Raw genomic sequence first — 20,314 nt, 5'->3', positions numbered from 1 at the left:
GCAGGAAAAACAGACCCAGCTCGGGGAAGCCCCGGCGGGGCTGGATGGGGCCACGCGCTCCCTCCGATTCCATCCCTTTGATGGGTTTTTAGCCGCGAGCGAAGCCTGCGGTGGGACTTGCCATCCAACACAGGGGGATGGAAATATAACGAGCTATTTCCACCTCTGCCGGTTATTCCCTCTGCTGGATATTCCCTTGACAAGCGTACCAATGCCAAGGACAGCAGCCCATTCCATCCTCACTGCAGGGCAAGGATTCCGAGATGGAACAGTCACCTCCGTGTGCTTTCCCTCACTGGAGTTGCATAAACTAGGAGCAAGTCAGAAGGTGGCTCACTGGCCCAAACTGGCTCCTCCAAAAGAGCTGGTGTAGTCTTAATGCTGGGTAGAGTTTATGAATAAAACAATGTTTTATTAAACTACTATTACATTTTGATTGAATAGCATTTGGACTACGTAGGAACAGACATATTCCTGAAAGTAATTGGTTTTCCACATCTGCTTTCCTTTCTAATTGGACTAATTACTTTAGTGTAGGATCATGTTCACGACTCTCCAGAAAGCAAGAAACCTTGATTTACAGTGAGAAGAGCAGCAATTAGAGAGAATTAATTCATACAGCAACATCTAAATAAATCATATTATGAGAAGACAGCAATGTAATTATTGTGACCGGTGACTCCCTTGTGGAGCAACATCATCCTTAAGTCTAAATCAAGCAGCTCAGTTCTCTGAGGAATCCACCACAGCTCCTCCAGTTTCACAGAGCATGTAGCACCAATTTTATTTTTAAGGCCTAATTGAGGTGCGTTGTCAAACACAACAGGGTCCAACACTCCTCAAGCAGCTGAGGAAAAACAAGCAAATGCTTGACAACTCCGTGTTTGTCCTCTGAATCAAATGTGTGTTCAACAGCCATGGATAACATATGCCAGCAGCAGCTTCCAATCAAAAGTGCATGAATTTTATGGGTGTAATACCCTCCATGATGAGCCAGGCTTTTCTTCCTCTCCAGACCCAGCCCGCCCCATCCAGATGGCTGATTAAAAGGCTTAACAAGGAGAACATGCTGAACTACGGGGTTTCAGAAGATGATCCTGCCCCTTACATTGATAATTTATCTTCCCACTCACACATTAGCAGTCCGGTCCTACCTTCTCGATGGAGATCAGACATCTCTCTGCTACCTTGGCGAGCAGTGAAATCCATTTTACCAAGGCAGAGCTCCTTTCATCTGCTTGTTACTAGTTCTGTCCTTAATGTCATCCTCATCAAGTCACTGGGAACATTGGTGTTGTTCTTACAAATGCCTCCTGCTAAGGAAAACTCTACCTTCTTCTCGTATTGTTCATGAACTTCCAAAAAAAACCCAAAAACCAAAAAAAAAAAACCCAAAAAACAAAAAACCAAAACACCCCACAATGCCTTTTTTGGGGGGAAGAGGAGATCATTTCCACACGCAAACCAGACAGCACCGAATTTTCCATGCAAGAGCTCCATAGCTTCAAATCTGCCATACCAAGGTCTAGCTCTTGGCATGGAGGCAGAATAACCCAGCGCTCCACCTCCGTTGATTAACTCCTAGTATGGTTGTTCTGCTTCCAGAGCGCGTCTGTACGCCTCTCACCCTCTGAATTAGCAGCATGGCACCCCCCGTTTCAGCGACACTTGCTGCTTTTACACATTCGATATGACAGTGTAAGGCAACGCGACTACGACATGCATAAGCATGACAAGAATTAGCATAATATGATGGTATACTCTACATCCACAACCTGACACATCATAAATCCCTTGCGTCAGAAAGCCAAGTTTCACACCCAAACAATTACACTCTTTTAGCAAATGCTTGATCCATTAGGAATTGGGTGATAAATTATCAGTTCAGACAGGTGGAAAGGTATCCATCTCGATTTGCCATTCTTTTGCCACGGCAGATAAATACAGTCATCAGTTATAACCCCGCTTGCTGCAAGCAAGGCTCTGTGATTCGGGGGGGAAAGGCATTTAACACTGAGCCTGGAAAAAAGCAAAGCTGGTAGCTTTGTGGGTTTAAGAATAAGTATTTAGGATATTTAGCTCTTTCTGTTATTATTTACTGCTAGTCAAACCTCCTTTGCCTGCTGAAAAATTTTTGTGACTGCCCTTAAATCTCTAAATATTTAAAAAAAAAAAAAACACCAATGAATCAGAAAACTGAATAACAGTTTCCAAGCGCCCTCTGCTCTGCAGGTTGATACAAACAGCTGGATAGCCACGTACATAAGGTGAGATTCCCTTGGGTTGGATTCCCTCCACCCCATAACCCGGAGGGTCATTTACATGCAGAAGCAACACAACATGGGTGTAAAACGCTGCACCCCACTCCCGTTGCTCTCCGTGCTCCCCTTGCACTCCCAGCGCGAGTGCCACGGCTGGCAGAAATTCGGACTGCGATGACAGCGAGCAGCTGAAGAGCTCGGGATGGAGCCCACCTCTGCAAACACCTACAGAAAAGGGTCGAAGCAGTACGACACCAACCCACTCGACATCCCCGGAACGCTTCATTTTTATACTAATATTTGTTGCATTACCCTGACCTAGAAACAGAATAATGGAAAAAAAAATTGATCTGATTGCTTTGGAAGCGTGGAGGAAAGTAGAGATTTTTAATTTTTTTAGCCTTGTATATCCATAACATGAATATGGATGCAGAATTATCAAAGGTCCTAAAGAAAAAGGCCACAGAAACCACATGCACATTAAAAAAACCAAAACAATAAGATGTACAAAAATAAATACATTCAAGTATCACAACAATGAAAGAACTATTTGGAAGGTAAGTGGAGCAGCTAATAATTCACAGCCATTATTCTTTGATCATTGTTCAGCTGAAGGTTGAGAAGATTTTAAAACTGCAATTATCACAATAGATTTGCATTGGAAAAAGCTTCTCACTCCTCTCCTCCTAAATAGAGAGGTGGAAGCAACAAAGCAAGCAACATCTTTAATACAACAGAGAAAGATTTTTTTTTTCTCCCCAAGAAATATCCATGCTATCATATACCCAAAAAGGAAGAAAACTAGAGCCCGTCCATTTGGGTATTTTTTTTAAAAAAAATCAAACCAATTAAGGTATTTTCTTTGTGTCAGGTTGGTCAAGTAAGAAAATTAGGAGAAACTTCCCCCCAGGCTATTTAGCCGCAGTGGCACATCTTCGTATTTTTGCTCCTTCTGGCCAAGTTCCAGTTATTACTCCTTGTGGGCCACTCTTACCAGCTCACCAGTAAGGGAAGTCTTGCACAACAGGGAGTAGTGGGGGAAAAAAAAAAAAAAAAATCAGTTCCAAGAAACAAGGCTGAAGGGCTGGAGAGGCTCAGCCCAGGAGCCAGCAGGGAGAGGCAGCACCGTTCTTCCACCTCCCCAGCCTCCACCACGCAGACCAGCAACTGCTCTTCTGACAATAATTTACCCCCCTTAAATAACTTAAGATATTTTAAATCAATTTTCTAGTAAAGGTATCACAGGCAAGAGACTACCCGCTTTGGGTTTGGTTTTCTTTTCTGGTGCTTTCTTCCACCAGGCTCCTAATAACCATGGATTAATGAACAATTACAAGGCTTCATTCTTACCACAGTGTCATTCCAAGAAAGGAAGAGCATCTTTCTGGAACATTATGCTTGGAAAACAAAGAAGAGCTTTGACTGTCAAGTCACTGATGTTCCCTCTTCACTTAAAAGCTTTCCAATTTACTTACAAATTATAGTGTTTTTAATGCAAATTAAGCACTAGAGAACATTCTTTCCTTTCCCCAGATTAGCAAGAACCAAATTGACCAAGAAAGCCAAACATGGAATCTGGACGCAATGAATATTTAAAATAATGAGCCTGTTTAATTATTCTGATTGGTGAAGTATGAGGTTATTAAACGCCTCTGAACTGATGACAGGGTTTGAGCATATGGTTTTGCTTTCTGAACACAGAGGAAATGTTTTCTGATACTCTGTGTTCCAGTATTCTTTGTTGAATTAACTATGGGGATGAAATACAGCTACACACGCTCAGAGACCTTGGGGAAATATCTCTGGCTTCAGAAGCAAATACCGGGATGCGGAAGGCAGAGGCACGCTCGGAAATGGCGAACGCGAGCACACGACCGACTGATTTCTGCACAAGTTACCCAGCTCATTCCAGCCACTTAGGAAAAAACCAAAGTTCATTCAGTTCTGCTTTTGCTCCAGGGTATCACCAAATTTACATCTGCCTGAGAAGCTTCCACTTATGTATGCAGGAAAACCCTAAACCAGAGGGACTTGACTAAAAAGATACGCTGGACCGAATCTGACAGGAAAATACACCGAACTCTCTGTATTGCTCATTACTATTATGGTAGATATTATCCAGCTTTCTTACTTGGAATGCTGCAAACCCTTTTTAGCCATCAGGCCTCTAAATGCCCACGAGTTCAACCAGCCAGTTACGCCTTCTGTGCCGAAAAGCTGTTCCATGGCCCTTCCCTCCCAAGATCCCACATCGTATTACTTCAGAAAGCACACTCTGCAAAGGGAGAGTACGAACAGGGGAAAGAGGACATGCCTGGAGCCCCCAAACATGCAGACAGCAAAGTTATTTCCTTGCTTTAACATCAGGGTAAAATTTTTCCCCTGCTCTGCTTTTGTAGCACCCATCTGCACGACTCATTCTAGCCAAGACATCACCAGGTTGGCTTCGTTCCTTCCCTGCTGCACGCCAGAGGTTGGACCCTCCCCTTTTGTTTTGGGATTTAAATTCCAGAGCATTTGTGTTTGTTTACAAATACTCTTGAGTTCAGGGACATTTATCCCCAGACATAGGGAAAAAAGGGTGAACAAGCTTCCACTGGAAGTCCCGAGTTTTCAAGGTATCGAGCACCCCCCGCTTCTCTCCATTTCATGGACCTTTGGGTTGGTGCTCTCTGCTTCCCGACAGTCACCCGCATAGGAAACAATCATCTGAAATAACGAGCATGCTCTGCACAGGACTGAGTGGAAGCTTGCGACCCATCCGCTCTCCCCGCAATATCATCTCTGCTACCCCCTTGTCTGGCTCCGGCAGCGACCTTCCAAAAAGGCGGCAGTTTCAGGACAGCACAGTGCTCTCTCGCAGGGCCCATCAAGAGGTTACGGTGGGTGAAAAGTTCATAGCCCCGTGGCAGCTCATTCACACCTCCTGATTCCTAATGCCATCTGCTCCTCCCTGAACCTATTTTTGGCTTTAATTAGAGATTCTGGAACTTCTGGAGACTGAAGGGCAAAGAGGTGAATGAGCACATCTGGTCTGCGCCTCCCGGCTTGATATCTTGTACTTTAAACATCCCTAATATCTAATGACTCTGAGCACAGGGTGACTGCCTCTGCCCTTTGATGTGCATGGAGAAAGGTCAGAACCCAACGGAGAAATTCACCATTCTTGGGCTTTTTAGTATGGATTCCCATCCTCCTGGTTCCCAGTGTTTTGGCTTAGTCAGAACGCACCTGACTCCCATCTGCCATCCCATCTCCGGCCCCGCACCAACTGTTCCTGTTCCCTCAAGGAGAAAGCTGGAAGCAGCAGAACACAGAGCGCTGTGATAATTACCTTGTTGACATCTTTCCTTGAGCTAGCGCGAAGGAGCAGTTGGGGATTCAGCTGAATTAAACTCCCTCTTCCTCTTCCATTTCCTCTTGGCTCCTTGCACTCTCATGCAATCACGCACCCCGGGAAGAACGTTTTAACCCTACGCCCAAGACAGGCGCTTGAAACGGTGAGGGGAACGCAAGCCAGGATGGCGTGAAGGCATCACCACGTGGGCTCAGAAGGACCAGACTGGAAACAATTTCAGTGGCTGAGCAGATTTCTCCACTATTTTGCCAAGGGGTTTTTGTCACTTTTTAAATATTTACAATCAATGTCTAATTCGGAATGCTTTAAAGCAGCCTGATGGCCAGGGGCAGGAGCCTTGCTCTGCCTCAATGACAGGGCACACTGCTGTGCTGGTGACACCGTGGTGCTCCCCAGCACGGACAGAGCCAGCCTTGAGCGGCCTCAGGCACCCAAAGCCAGGTCTGACGTACCCCACGTACCGCTCCACTGGCAAAATGCATCCTTGTGCAGTTCCCAATGAGCTTTCCCACTGCCAGCAGGCACTGGCAAATTCCCCCCCAGGGGAAAAAAAAAAAATAAAAAAATATTCAAGCTTCTATCCACATGAGCTACTACACAAAAAAAAACATAAAACCCACAAAAGCCAACTAAGCAAACAAAAAAAGAGATAAAGGCAGTTTGCTTTAAGGCAGCAGCTTTTCTGAAAGCCTGCAGTAAATCTTTAAGATTATCAATAATGAACACATTCAATGTCTTTTTTAGTCTTCTTCTAAATCACTTCTTCCAGTGGAGAGAAATCAGTCCAGGGGGTTGTTCACATGCAAGCTGCATTTATTATCAAGGGATTGAGACTGCTGGAGATGGAGAGAAGCAAAATGAGCCTCGACAAGGCTTGGGAAAAAACGCACGCTGCCACTTTATAGTCCTTCCTCCACCTATTTGTCACAGCACCCCAGTAATGAGCAGTGGAATTCATCTCTCTCTAATGACACTCACAGTGGTAGATGTTTTCCCAAATTTAGTCAAGTGACAATACAAAGTCTTTAATATGCAAAGGAGTCCTTTGTGTAACTCGCCATAACTTTGGTGTCTTGTCATGCCTTACAGAAAATTCAGGAAAAACAAATTGCAATAATCATAGGAGTGAACAAGTTGGAAGGGACGTGTCACAGCAATAATGAAGCCTTCTGTTGATTTTCGTGTATGTGTAGACATACATTACGTAAAACTAAATGTAGCTCCATGAATTTCTTATAAATCACAATAATTCAACCCTATGGAGACCACATACACATCATACACTTAAGCAGCAGCAGCAGAGTTGTCACTTAGTCACTCCCCCTGCTTCTCACCTGCCTGAAATACAAATATTGTGCCTTCAGCTCCATCTTCTATTCCCGTCACATAAAAATTTTCCTCAGCTACCAAGGCAGTAAGGAAGCCTCTGCTCACGCTCTTCACATGTGTCAGATATTCGCACATTTAGAAACCAAGAGGGCTTCTTTGCAGGACCCTTTCCAAGCCCCAGTAGAAGCAGCACTGCCAACCCTCACACTACGTAAGGCACAAGCTGGGCCTCACAACAATGAGATGGGCTTTGCAATCACAGAATTGAAAGAAGAAATAAATTTGACATTTTAATGGGCTTTTTTATTTTGCTTTTAAACTGCTACCTGTACTCACATTTTCTCAGCCCACTGCGTACCAGTGACAAAATGCAGCACCAACTGGTGTCAGCAAGCAGGCTAGCATGGAGGAGTTCACCAAAAGATGAACTTCCATGGGTGAATCAAACACCAAACAGGGGTGTAAAACAGCACGGATGCTCCCGTATGAATGCACAGCAGGACGGTGCCGTGCTCGGCCACCTCCCTGGAAGGAGACACCAGCTGCCTGCCTAAAATAATTGGGGAGGGAAGCCAGCAGAGGAGCAGCAGCACCTCCAGGCATTGGGTTTTAAACCTCAAATCTTAAGCCCCACTGGAGACACCCCCTCTTCCCCGACTCCAGCACACCGAGTCGGGACTCGCACCATGGCTGATGGATCTCACCCTGGCTGTTCTCCACCAGCATTTGGGGTCCTGCTCCCCCTCCGCCATGGTCCTGTTGCCTCCGAGGGTCAGGATCCCCACCTGTGCTGTGGGCCCTGGCTGCAGCTAATGGGTTAAAGCAACCCAAAATGCAGAGAGAGGGGGTAAAATAACTCTTGATGGTAACAACAACTCGGTGTTGTCATTCCGCTGAGGATCCCCCAGATCTGCCTGTCCCTGCAGCACCGGCTGCCACCAGCAAATGTCAAACCCACACCAGAGACAGGTCCTGATGTTCAAGTAAATGCAGTTTATGCCATTTGCCTACCAGCGCACTGTTAAATCCATTTTTGGTCATCACATGCAATATTAAGGCAACTTCCCACTGATCTTCCTGCCAGCGTTCCCAACCAGCCCATAGCAAGATGCAGTCTGGTTTCCCTTTTTCTTAAATGGGGAGGAAATAAAACAAAATTGCAATCTCCTTCTAGCCTCTAATTGTCATGGTAGAAAATCCTTCTGGCTAAACACATTTAATTTAAACAAATGCATCATTTTCTCCTGATAATTTTTAATTGATCACATCTACAACATAGGTGGAGCTGCTTGGCTAGCAAGGGTCCGCATCAAACAGTGTCCTATTTGTTTGTGATTTCCCTAGGGCATCTTTTAAACCATTAAAATTTACAAACAACTTGATTTCTTATTAACACAGTTTCTTAATTGCTTCCATGGGAAAACAGTCAAGTTATTTGCATCTTCTTTCTTAGGGCTCCAGGGCTTTAGCACAAACATTTAAGGATAAGCTTTTAAATGAAGCACAAGCAGAAGCACCGCTCCAGACCCACTCTCAGCTCGGATTTGGTGCTGCAGTGCAAACGGGGTCCCCTCTCCTCCTGGCTTGCGCAGGTACCTGCACGTCCCACGAGGCCGTTTTGAACCTCTTTGAGGCTGATGAATTTGAGAAATAAAGGGATGGTTCTTGGGCACATTCTTGGATAACAAGTTATCGGCAGCTTGCACCAAGCCAGCTTTCTTGTCCCCCCCACCTTTGCCAAAAGCTTCAAACCAGGGCAGCACCGGAGACCTCCACTTCTGTAATTTCAGAGACCTCCATCTCTAGAATTTAATAGCCAGCAGTAACATTTCGGGAGATGGCCAGCCCCACTTGAACCTACAAGAAAAGCACTGTGCTCACAAAAATCCAGCGTGGATCTCTCCAGCACGGTGTGTTACAGAGAGCTTACAGGCAAGTGCATTCTTATTCCAACCGAGTACCTCATCATTTTGATGCGTTAATCAAATCTCCGCGGTTCAGGACTGAAGTCCCTGCATTCATCATCAATTTGAGATGAACCTATTATTTAGATTCAGAAAAATCACTCGCTAAACACAATCAAGCGTTACTTTCCTGAAGTCTTTATAATACAAGTGTTTTCGTTGTTAAGAGCCCGACGGCAGCTCTCCCTCCGGCTGGGGGGACGCGGCGGCGGCTGCGGGAGGACCGGGAGCACCGAGCAGCAGCCCAGGGCACGCAGCAGAAACAGGGCAAGCGTCTTCAGAGCCACAAGTAAGACTATCTGGCTTCAGTTTAGCTCTTCACCTGGAGCACACACCCGAAGCAGACACTCCAGCCAGACGCTTAGACCGATGTCAGTATTTTCTTTCTGCTAAGGGCCCCTTCAAAACCCCGCAGGGCTGCTGCGCTGCCCTGTGCTCCCACAGGGCGGCTGTGATGCCACCGCTGTGGCGCAGCCCCTGCCCCAACGCTTGGCACTGAAACTGGAGTTTTCCTTCCCCATCCCCATCTTTTTCCCAATGGGGAGCTTGGGGGGGGCTATATGAGAGAACAGAAAAATACATTGCTGGCTGTTAAAAAAAACCCAAGACCAAAAACCTTTCCCATGAGGCTTCTGATGCCTGTCAGAGGCCAAACGAGAGATTACTTTGATTCACCAGGCAGACTCTACCCGATACAGCCGAGAACAGCATCAGGCGGAGGTGGCAGCAGAAGACCTCCCCAGCGCCTGTCAAGGGGGACTGCTCAGACCCCACTCCCTCCTTGCCCCAAATCCAAGTTCCCCATGGACTTGCGAGCAGTTGAAGCTTCTGCTGAAAATTTTTCAACAGCAAACTGTGCTTCTCTAACAAAAATGTCTTGTCGAGAGTGTTGCATTCTGAGATTTTTCATGTATGCATATCTATTTATTCAATAAATACTCCAGCAGGGTTTTTGGATCCATCAGCTGTCTGGGGGAAGAGATTTAAAGGAAGCACCTACATCTGAAATGGAAATCCCCAACCCCTCCCACACATTTTCCAAGGAGACCAAGCACTGCTCTAGCTGGTTGACTGCGTGCACTCTTGCAGTCAAACCCCTCCAGCAAACGGCACCCAATTTGCCGTAAGCTGGTACATTTCGCAAATTCACTTGAGATATAAAGACCAAAATATAAATCCCAGTGCTATATTGAAACTGGATATCACCCAAAAGTCAGGAGTCTATTTCTTGGCTTTAAATATCACTGGAAATATAAAGGGATCCTTTTAGTTAACACTAATTATTATTCAGTCTATCATTAACAGCAACTGCACACACTTTGATAGATGGGTTGAGAAGAAGCTTTGTTGTTTTTTTATATTGCCGATTCCATGACTAGTTGCCAAACTTTTCTTATTACTGATAATTAGATCCTGTTAGCCTAGCATCTGCTTCTGCTCCAGCACCAAGCGCAGAGGCTCCTCACGCGGGAGGGGGTCTGTGTCTAGGACAGGAGGGTATCTGAGCAGACTTCCCGAAAAATCTGAGTGGGCAGGAACTGCTGCCTGGCACAAGGACAGAGGGGGGGAAATAAGAGACCGTCTTTGTCTCCTTAGACTGAGCCAATTTTAATAAGATGACCTTTGCAGAACACCAAACTTATTTCCAGCATATACAACACCCCAGGTGGATGTGCTGGTTTTGGCTGGGGTACAGTTAATTTTCCTCCTAGTAGGTAACAGAGGGCTGTGTTTTGGATCTGTGCTGGGAACAGCACCGATAACCTTGGGATGCGCTCGTTCTTGCTGAGCAGGACTCACACAGAGCCAAGGCCACTTCTGTTCCTCGCCCCACCCTACCAGCGAGGGGCTGGTGGGGGCACAGGGAGCTGAGAGATGGCATGGCCAGGACAGCTGACCCCAGGGGTATCCCACACCATATGACGTCATGTTCAGCATATAAAGCTGGGTGAATAAGAAGGAAGGGGGGGACATTTGGGATGATGGCATTTGTCTTCCCAAGTCACCACTACACGTGATGGAGCTTCCCTGGGAATGGCTGAGCACCCGCCTGCCGCTGGGAAGCAGGGAATGAATTCCTTGGTTTGCTTTGCCTGCCCGAACAGCATTTGCTTTCCCTATTAAACTGTCTATCTCAACCCACAAGTTTTCTCCCTTTCACCCTTCTGATTCTCTCCCCCATCCCATCGGAGGGGAGTGAGCGGCTGGGGGGGCTCCGTTACCATCCAGGGTTAAACCACAACAAAACAATCAAACGAGTGGCCAGGCAGCAATTAGCTTTCCTGACGATAAACGTGGTTTGGCTTAAGGTACGTTTCTGCACTTAGGACACGTCCACCAGAGTACAACGAAGAAAGCTGGGGCACGGAGAACCCATTACAGAGCCTCTCTCAAAATTCCTATCAGTCAATTCATACTTTTGTAAAATAAAGACTCTGATGATGTCTCCTCAGGGCATAAGAATGTTTATAAAATACCTATTACACACAGGTATTATGAACAGTTGGGAGATTCATTTTCCTACAGAAAATTGGTAAAAATCTCTGAAAATTTGAAACATTAATTTCACGAAATGTCAGTTTTGCAATTCCTTTGTTCTAACAGACAATGGTAAACAATGTTCCAGTGACCTCCAGTGGGGACCAGGGGAAAATACACCCATCCTCTGCTCGGTGTAGCAGAACTCTTTTTGTCTGCAAAACCTGGAGCCATGAGAGTTGGGCTGAGATGCCCCTGCAGAGGCTGCCCGGTTCCATTGCCTGATGAACAAGCAGGCCAAGTAGTCCAAGATAGGCTCCTCAGCATTTTTATCCAAATAAGTTCCAACCAACCTTCACATCCCTCTACCACGTAGACAGCTCAGGTGAAAGTCTTCACTGCTCTGACCACAGGATAAGGGGAGGGGGGGGAATCACACGGAGACCTTGCTGCTCTCTAAGCCTGGGCTCATGTCTTCACAGGACACAGAAAACACAAGAACTCAACATGAGCCAATGTGCTGGAAGGCCCAGGGAACAACTGGGTGCTTGATGCCAGGAGCAAAGCAGCATCAACTCCTTTCAGCTCAAGAGCATTAATCTACTGGAAATAGGGACCCTTTATTTGTAAGAAAGTTCATCATCATGGTCTAAGTTCAGAATTCTTCAATCATTTTACCCTACACTTTTAGTATCTCAAGAAACATAAGCCGTGAGAAGTCTACAAAGACACACTAACCTCTTTTAATCTCTCCAGTGGGATGGGTTATCTGTGCCAAAGTTATGGAACATGTGTGGTCTGCAGAGCAAAGATCATCTCCATCAGCAGCTGCTGTTCTAAGGCTGTGCCGTATCTTGTACAAAGCAGCCTGATCCCAGCTAAAACAAAACTGCTGCATAGTGGTCCAACCTCTCTTCCATCAACACAAGTCAAGGTCTCTTACATCAGTCTCATTACCTGGTTATCTTACTAATGACTCCTGGAGGCAGGCACCAACTGAAACACTTTCAGTCTAAGATTAATCCCCTCCCTCTGTTGGTGGGGGCCAGGGAAGAAAAGGAGGAAGGTAATTTTTAAAGCAGGAGTCCTTATCACCATCTGGCCCTGATGAATATGGGAAGGACTCTGTTGATACATTAATAAATCCAGTATTACAAGGTAGAACAGATAGCAGGAGGAATGCATCAGTCATCAACAGAAAAGCCTGTGCTGAACTCAGAGGAATGACCTTCAAGTTAAAAAGAAACAGTAATAGAGGGGAAAACCTGTGTCACATAACGCATCTTCTGGCCCCAATTCAGGAGCCATTTGGAAACTGAACAGGACTAAACACATTAAAAAAAAAAAAAATCTTCTCCTGATCTTGCCTTTCCATTGCCACCACCTAAGCCTAAGACCTGCAGCAAAGTTGATCTACAAGTGGATGGCCTGGGCCACCGTTCCTTTTAATGCGCCTGCAGAAACACACTGCAACCCCTGCAGGTTGATCTTGGAGAGACAAAACACCCACGGCCATCGCTGACTGTGCCAACTCGGACATGCTCCGATAGTCACATATCCATGCTAGGACCCACCACATGCTGTTTTCTAAGTCATCCCCCAAAACAGAGCACCACATACAGAAAACTCTTCTCCTGTACCATATTCCCAAGATGGTTGACCTCACACCATTCCTTCCTGATAGCGCAAGAAAAATAATTGTGTATTTTTGCCCATTTCTTTGGATAATGAGAGAACTAATATTTCCATAAGAAATCATTTAATGTCCCAAAACATCATTCCTCATTGAAATGAAACTTCACAGAAGGGCAATTCTTCATCATGGAAAAAACACTAACGCTAGTGCAGGGTCTCTATTTGCTACTGTCTCCACGATATTAATGTAGAAAATAATATATTGGCTTGAATCAATACTTCCCAGACTTCTCCATCCATCAGCCCCCCCTTCATTTGATAAAAGTCCTTCCATGTCACATTCTCCCAGACTGATGAGATCACAGCGCCTCTTTCCAGCATGAGTGATGGTGTGGAGATGTGCAATTGCCCAATAAATCACACCCTCTGGATCAAAGATCTGAGATCCTCTGGGTGCCAAGGAGGCACACCAAACACCATAAAATACAATAAGTTAATTAATTACAGCTAGATTTTTACCACCTTTAGACAGGTTGAGTATTACTTGTCACATACAGACATCCTGAAAGACTCAGCCAAAACCACCTTACAGCAGAATCGGGGCCTGGAAGGATGAAGGTTTCGGGATAAGGACTGTGGAAGCAGCGTGGGAAAAGGGCTCCAACACCCTGCTGCAACACAGAACCCCAAGAGCTACAAATAAGACCGAAGCATCTGTTATTCCATGCCCACACAGCGACTGCTTTAGGACTTCTAGCTGTTACAGAGGACTGCCCGCATCTCAGGAATTTCATCACATGAACCACAAGAACAGATCGGGCAAGGCCAGGGAGAACAGGTCTACAAAAGGTACACCTCATCCAGTATCCAGTTTCCATTAATTGTCCCAAACACTTGCTGGAGTGACCCTTTCCCTGGCATACCCTCCCTGCGCACAGCCCTGGAGCGAGCTGGGATTCCCAAGGCGCCTCTTCCTTCCCGCTGACCCTCACATGAGCTGCTCAGCATCCCAGCACTATGGAAACAAGCGCTCCAGTTTGTCACGGTGGTGGAAAACCCACAGGTCGCTGGCTGCTGTCTGGGGGACCTTGTGCAGGCTCTGTGGGCAGCAGCCACATCAGCGGGGCCCCGCTGGCCACGGGGGGTTGCAGGAATAGGCGCAGAGAAGACGCACGCCATGTGCCTGTGCCCTGCAAAGCTTCCTACCACAGCAGCAACGCTGTTTAGAAAACACACGAATTGGAAGATCGCATTTCAGAGCCCCAAGGCGCAGGCATTATTTCAAGTATTTCTGATAGAATTTGATACCATCGAAGCTTGAAGGAATTAAGACCTTCCTGGCCGTTCCCACCATCGGCCTAAGTACAAGCCACGCGTCTCCGTATGCTCCAGCTCAGGCTTGCACCAACAAGCACGTTCACCCAAGCAAGCAAAGCCACAACCTGCTAAGTCGAGCTTAGGAAGAACAGCAGTGCCCAGAACCCTCTGTTTTAAAGGCATCCAATTCCACAACCTTTAATCCTTTCTGTCAGCCCTGCAAGATCAGGTATTAACATCCCCATAACCTCTTGCACTAATTAAGATAGCAGCTCTCTGGTATTCGCCCCTACGCTGCCTTCAAAGCTGAGCACCGGCAGGCAGCTGAAGTGTTTGTGCGATTCAGCGAGTGGCCCTCGTAAAACAGAAATTATAACGAGCGCACCACAGGAAGCTTTAACAAAAGTAGGCAGTCATTACAAAATGATTGGAGCTAAAAAAAAACCTGAGCAAAGCTTTGGAAACGGACGGGTGGGAAGCCTGCAGTTCTGGGTGGGAAGCCTGGGGCTATGGGAAGGAGCCCACTGCTCCCAAATGCTCTGCAGGCACTTGTTAGAGACCTGGGCACTCTGTCCAGGATTCGTCCTTTCTACGCGGTCACCTTCAAATGGCCCCAGACCTTTTGCTTCTCCAAAGCACGCATCACATTACGAGTGACCTTAAAAGCAGCAAGGGCTTCCAGCAGGTTCTGAAAAGAGAAGCCAAAGCAGTTTAAGATAAACACAGGAGCAGGGAGTCTGTCTTCTCCGAGCTAAAGGGATTTTGAGAAGCGCTCCAGACACACAGACACATCCCCAGGGTTTTAGCATCTCGCCCATTTCTTAGCAAGTCCAGCCCAGACTTTCACAGCAGCGAGAGATTCTTCCACTCCATCCAGAGCACCACTGGTCTCCTGCCGGGGTCCCCTCCTTGCGCAAAAACCTGGAGCGGGGCTGCACCCCCAGGAGCCGAACTCCCCCAACGCAGCCCAAGGCTTTTGGATTCAGGCAACACTAACCAGGTCAGGAAGGTTTGACCCAGCTGTAGACGAGGTTTGAGCTTAAGGCACAGCCCAGGATACAGGATTGAATAAAGTTTAAATCCTGAAAGCTGCTTAAGGCTTAGTATTGCTATTTTTTACTTGTCTGTACCCAGACGGCACCGATGAGGGACGAAGCACTTTCTGAACTTGCAGTTTGAGACACCACAGAGCTACAGGGAGAGGGAACTATACAAGATGCTTTCTGTACAGATATCACCAACTCTCCGCAACACAGGACACAGATAGGAGACCGCCAAGACAAGGGGAAGCATCTTCAAAGAGACAAGGGAAACCAGAAGGGGGTTAAACTGGCACCCACTGGAACGGCTCAGGATCTCACGGGACAAAGAGAAACCTCGCTGCTTCACCATTTCTTTGGTTACACAAAACAAGTTTGGTAAACAGGCTCCTGCCTCGCGGCCCCAGGACCAAGCACAAAAGGAAAGAGTTCCCAACTTCATCCCTTCGCCAACTTCAAACAGAAAAGCTAGCAAACATGAAAAATGCTGGGGTTGAGAGAAAAACAACCATCTCTTCTTCCAATTACTCACTCCAACAAAAAAGGGCAAATTTCCTCCCAACCACACACTATACCTAAGTTGTGTAGCAACCAAACACTCAGAGATAGCAAAAAAGCAAGAAAACAAGAAAGAAGAAGGAAGTAAAACCCCCCAAATACCTATTTTTGCTCAGGTTTTTCAGCCTTCCAAGGCCCTGAACTGCCATTTCTCTTTTGCCACTCCACCACAGTCCTTGCTAACCAGGGTTTGCTGCACACGTCACTGGCAGAGCCTCGTTATTTCAACGCAATTCACCTTCCTCCCGTGATTCTGCATCTCCATCACCTGCTGGGCCTCAGCCAGGCCAACCCCACCCCACAGCACCTGATCTCAATACAGCTAATTTGGCCACAGAGGCTCCCGTCTCTGTCCCTGCTCTGCCCTTGGCAAAGATGCAGAATCCTAAAAAACACACACACACACACACACAAAAAAAAACCCCCAACAAACCCCAACCAAACAAAAAAAACTTTGGGGAAAAAAAAAAATCATTCAATTGGAAATTTCATTACTTTTCTGAACATCTCTACTGGATTTCACTTCATGCTACTCTCTCCTAACTTAACAGCATACTTGGCCAACTTAACCTTTGAAAAGGTTTTTTTATTGATCGAGAGCTACACAGGCATTTACATTTCTTGGAGGGAGGAAGAGGCGGGGAAGAAAATTAAATTACTTTGCTTAGTGATCTTAATTATCTCAAATAATTGCCTTCAGTCAATTCTCAAAGAAGAACTCTCCGGAGAACAGTGCGTTTTACTCTGGCTAAGGGGAAAGGAATTGAGTCCAAAGGAGTATGTTTTGTAACTTATTTAGCTATACCTAATTAACCATCTGAGTGAGGAATCCAATCAAAGCTTCTCCATTACACGTAAGTATTAAAAGCAATTTAGAGAGGAAAAACCAAAATGAGGGGTCTAAAAGAGCTCTCTGTGACTCAAAGGATAATTTTAGCAAAGAACTGAACAAAGAGGTGAAAGGAGATGAGAAGTAAAATGATTTTATTAAAAGCAATTAATTTTCTAGGCAGGCCCTAATAGGGAGACTCGGTAACTCTCATATTTTGTACACAGCTCTATGCTGGAACGAGCACAAAGATTTTTCGGCTCCCCAGAAATGCACGGAGCTTCATTAAGACCTTTCCAGTGGAACGCAAGGGAGACGCTTTGTTCTCTGTGCAGCAGCGGCTGACAGCTTGCGGAGACGGCGGCCGATTAAAAGAAATGATCCCTGTTATATTCATTACAGAAAGCATTAAAAAGTCCTCCAAAGAGCTTTCGCCTGGATTTGTGCATCCAAACGTGTACCTCCCAGCCCGGAGAGGAGGAAAGCAACTCTTGCTGCGGAATGCTTGTGGTAATGAGTGCGAAGGGGATTGGGCTTTGTTTGTTTTGCCAAAAACGAAGCCTCTGCAGCTTGGGGTGGTGAGGCCTTGGGCAGAGCCACAAGCAGGGACTCAGATGCCAGGGCTGGCGGCGGCGCTGCGTTCCACCCCCCCGAGCAGAGCCTTGCTCCCAGCAGGATGCCTCTTCCCTCTGCTTTTCCTTTGCACAAATCCGTGAGGCAGAGGACGATATTACTTTATTTATACGTGAATACATTTAGCAGGAGGGACCCCTTCCAAACGTGTAACAGACTCCAGCACAGGGGGATATTCTCATCTTGGTGCAAAAATTCCCAGTGTGCATCCCTGTGCTGCAGCAGCTCTGTTGTGCTCTCCCATCACTTCTCCCCTCCGCAGGAAGGGGCTGCACTGGGATAGCACCCGGGTACCGGGATGGATTCAGCGCTGGGCGCCAGGATGGATTCAGCGCTGGGCGCCGGGATGGGTTTGGCGCTTGGGCTCCAGCCGCCTGCTGGCCACAGGAACATTTTTAATCCAGAGGGTTTATTAGATTAGCAAGGCCAACAGGCCAGGCCACTGCCAACCCACCTCATGTCTCACACGAATAATGGCAGTGGTGAGTTCAAAAGTCTGAAAGCACAGAGGAAGGATAAATTTCCGTCACTTCCTCTATTTTCCTTCTAAATTACAAGTTCTTGGCATGGCAAGAGAGTTCTGGACGGCTCTCCTCCTTCAGACAAAAGAAATGAGAAGGCTTGTACATAACTGTTCCTTTCCCAGAAAAAATTGTGTACACAGGATCCTGCAAACAGGGGCGATGTGCCTGTCTTAAGGCCATTTGACCCATTTATAAGTCTTTTGTCAGATTCCTGGAGAACTGAGGCTGAAGACGACCTTACACACTCACCCAGCCCTTACTCAGGTGGCATCAATCGCTGCTGTTTTCCTCTCTGTAAAATAAAATTAATAGCTCGCTGCTCAGCGTGCCCGTGAGTAGCTGTAACGTACCCCAGCTCCCCGAGGCGAAGAGCAAACCGTCGGGTTTATGCAGCCGGGGCAGCTCCTCGTCACAGGTAGTTTCTCTCCTAAATTCCCTCGTGCAGAGAAGTTCAGCCTTGCTTGTTAGCCCCCAAGGTAATTCAAGGACTTAAAAGCAGGATGCTGTTTAAGGGTTCAATCCAAGCAAACAAACTGCTAAAAATAAATTGGCATCCTGTCTGTTGCCAGGCAGGGAATTCAGTCTCAACAGTCAGGGGACGGGATGAAAGGCTGTAATGAACACCTTGAAACGGATACCGGAGAAATGCCGTGGCCTCAGGAAAATGGTCTGATTTTCTTTTCCTGCCCTTGCACAAGAAGTTTCTTTAATCTAGTTTTCCTAAGAGAGAGGCGTGAGCGTAGGCTTCTGCAGTATGGGGAGGGAAGCAAACAAATACCAAGTCTCAAGGATTAATAACGTTCAAGTGAACTCTTGCTGATAAACATGGGTTTGTTGGCAGAACGTGAAGCACAGAGGGACGTGTGTGATCCAAGCACAGTGCCAGCCCAGCCCGCCGGACTCTACCTGCTCCCAGCAAGCCGGACGGCAAGCAGCAAGGAAATCTGGGATAGCATCCTGGGAAACTATCCCACATTCTGCTCTCTCCTGACAGCAAAAGCCATTCTGTGGCAAAACCTTTGCTCAAGTAATCAGTATTTTGCAAATCAACAATATGCCTATAGACTGTAATATCATAGAATCATAGAATGGTTTGGGTGGGAAGGGACCCCCAGAGGTCACCCAGCCCAACCCCCCTGCAGGAGCAGGGACACCTTGAACCACATCAGGTTGCTCACAGCCCCGGCCAACCTGGCCTGGAATGTTCCCAGGGATGGGGCCTCCACCCCCTCTCTGGGCAACCCCTGCCAGGGTTTCACCACCCTCATTGGAAAGAATTTCTTCCTCAGATCCAGCCTAAACCTACCCACTACCACTACATAATATCCATTACCGCTGCAGCAAACACACGGGCGCTGTGGAAGTCCATTCCCGGAGGCAGAGAGCAGCAGCACCCTGTGCTATGCGCCAGATATAAGGTACCCGGAGAGTGGTTTGCAGAGAATCGTCACTGTCTGCTAAAGGGGCACCCAAAATACATTAAAAAGACACTAAAGAGGAAAGGGCAGCAATTAAAGGCCATCTCAAACGAACCGGCTCACCCTGCCAACCGCAGCATCCAGCGCTGCTGCTCAGCAGGACCGAAACGCTGGTAAAAACTGCACATTCCAGGTCCTGCCTGTGCCTGGTAAAGTTGTTCATTTGGGTTTAATAAATCAAACATGAAGTGTTTTGTGCTGAACAAGAGCACAAAGTAAAAACACAACAAATAGTTTTCATACCAGCGAGATGCCTGGCCGTATCGTTTTGGGATATCTCTGCAAATTCGTTATTAAGTTCTGGAAACTTCCTTGCTTTTGGCAAGTGTCCCTCTTGTCCCCCGAGGAGCTGGCATCCGCATCCTCCAGGACGCTCACTGTTTGGCTCCTTACGCTGGCAGCGATCTGTGCTAACACATCACATGTGATTGGATGCATTTTTTTAAGCAGAGTAGGAAGGCAATAGAAAATAACAAGGAAAAAATGCTTTGCTAGGCAGTATCTAGTAGGCTGCTCCTTGCTGTTCATCTGCTTCTCTATTAATTATCTGCAGAAAATATTAACCTTTTAATTCAGTGCAACACCACGTGAGAATGATTTTGAGTCTTCATTTACATCTACAGAGGCCTTTCTCTTCCAGAAGGGCCACCTTTTCCTAAGAAGCCTGATTTTCCTGGCTCTGACTCCCATGCCTCCTTCCAGCTCCCATCCTCGTCCGTCCTTTTGCCTTTCTTTTTTTCCACACCTAGTTTGACGCTGTAACTCAAGAGAAGGCAGCGCTGATCAAATCACCCACATGCACCCAAGAAATCATAGAATCATGGAATCACTTTGGTTGGAAAAGACCTTTGAGATCGAGTCCAACCTTTAACCTAACCCTGCCATCCCACCACTAAACCCTGTCCCTAAG

Source organism: Egretta garzetta, unplaced genomic scaffold, assembly GCF_000687185.1.
Source record: "Egretta garzetta isolate BGI_Z169 unplaced genomic scaffold, ASM68718v1 scaffold245, whole genome shotgun sequence".
NCBI classification, from domain to species: Eukaryota; Metazoa; Chordata; class Aves; order Pelecaniformes; family Ardeidae; genus Egretta; species Egretta garzetta.
This window is presented reverse-complemented; position numbering follows the sequence as displayed.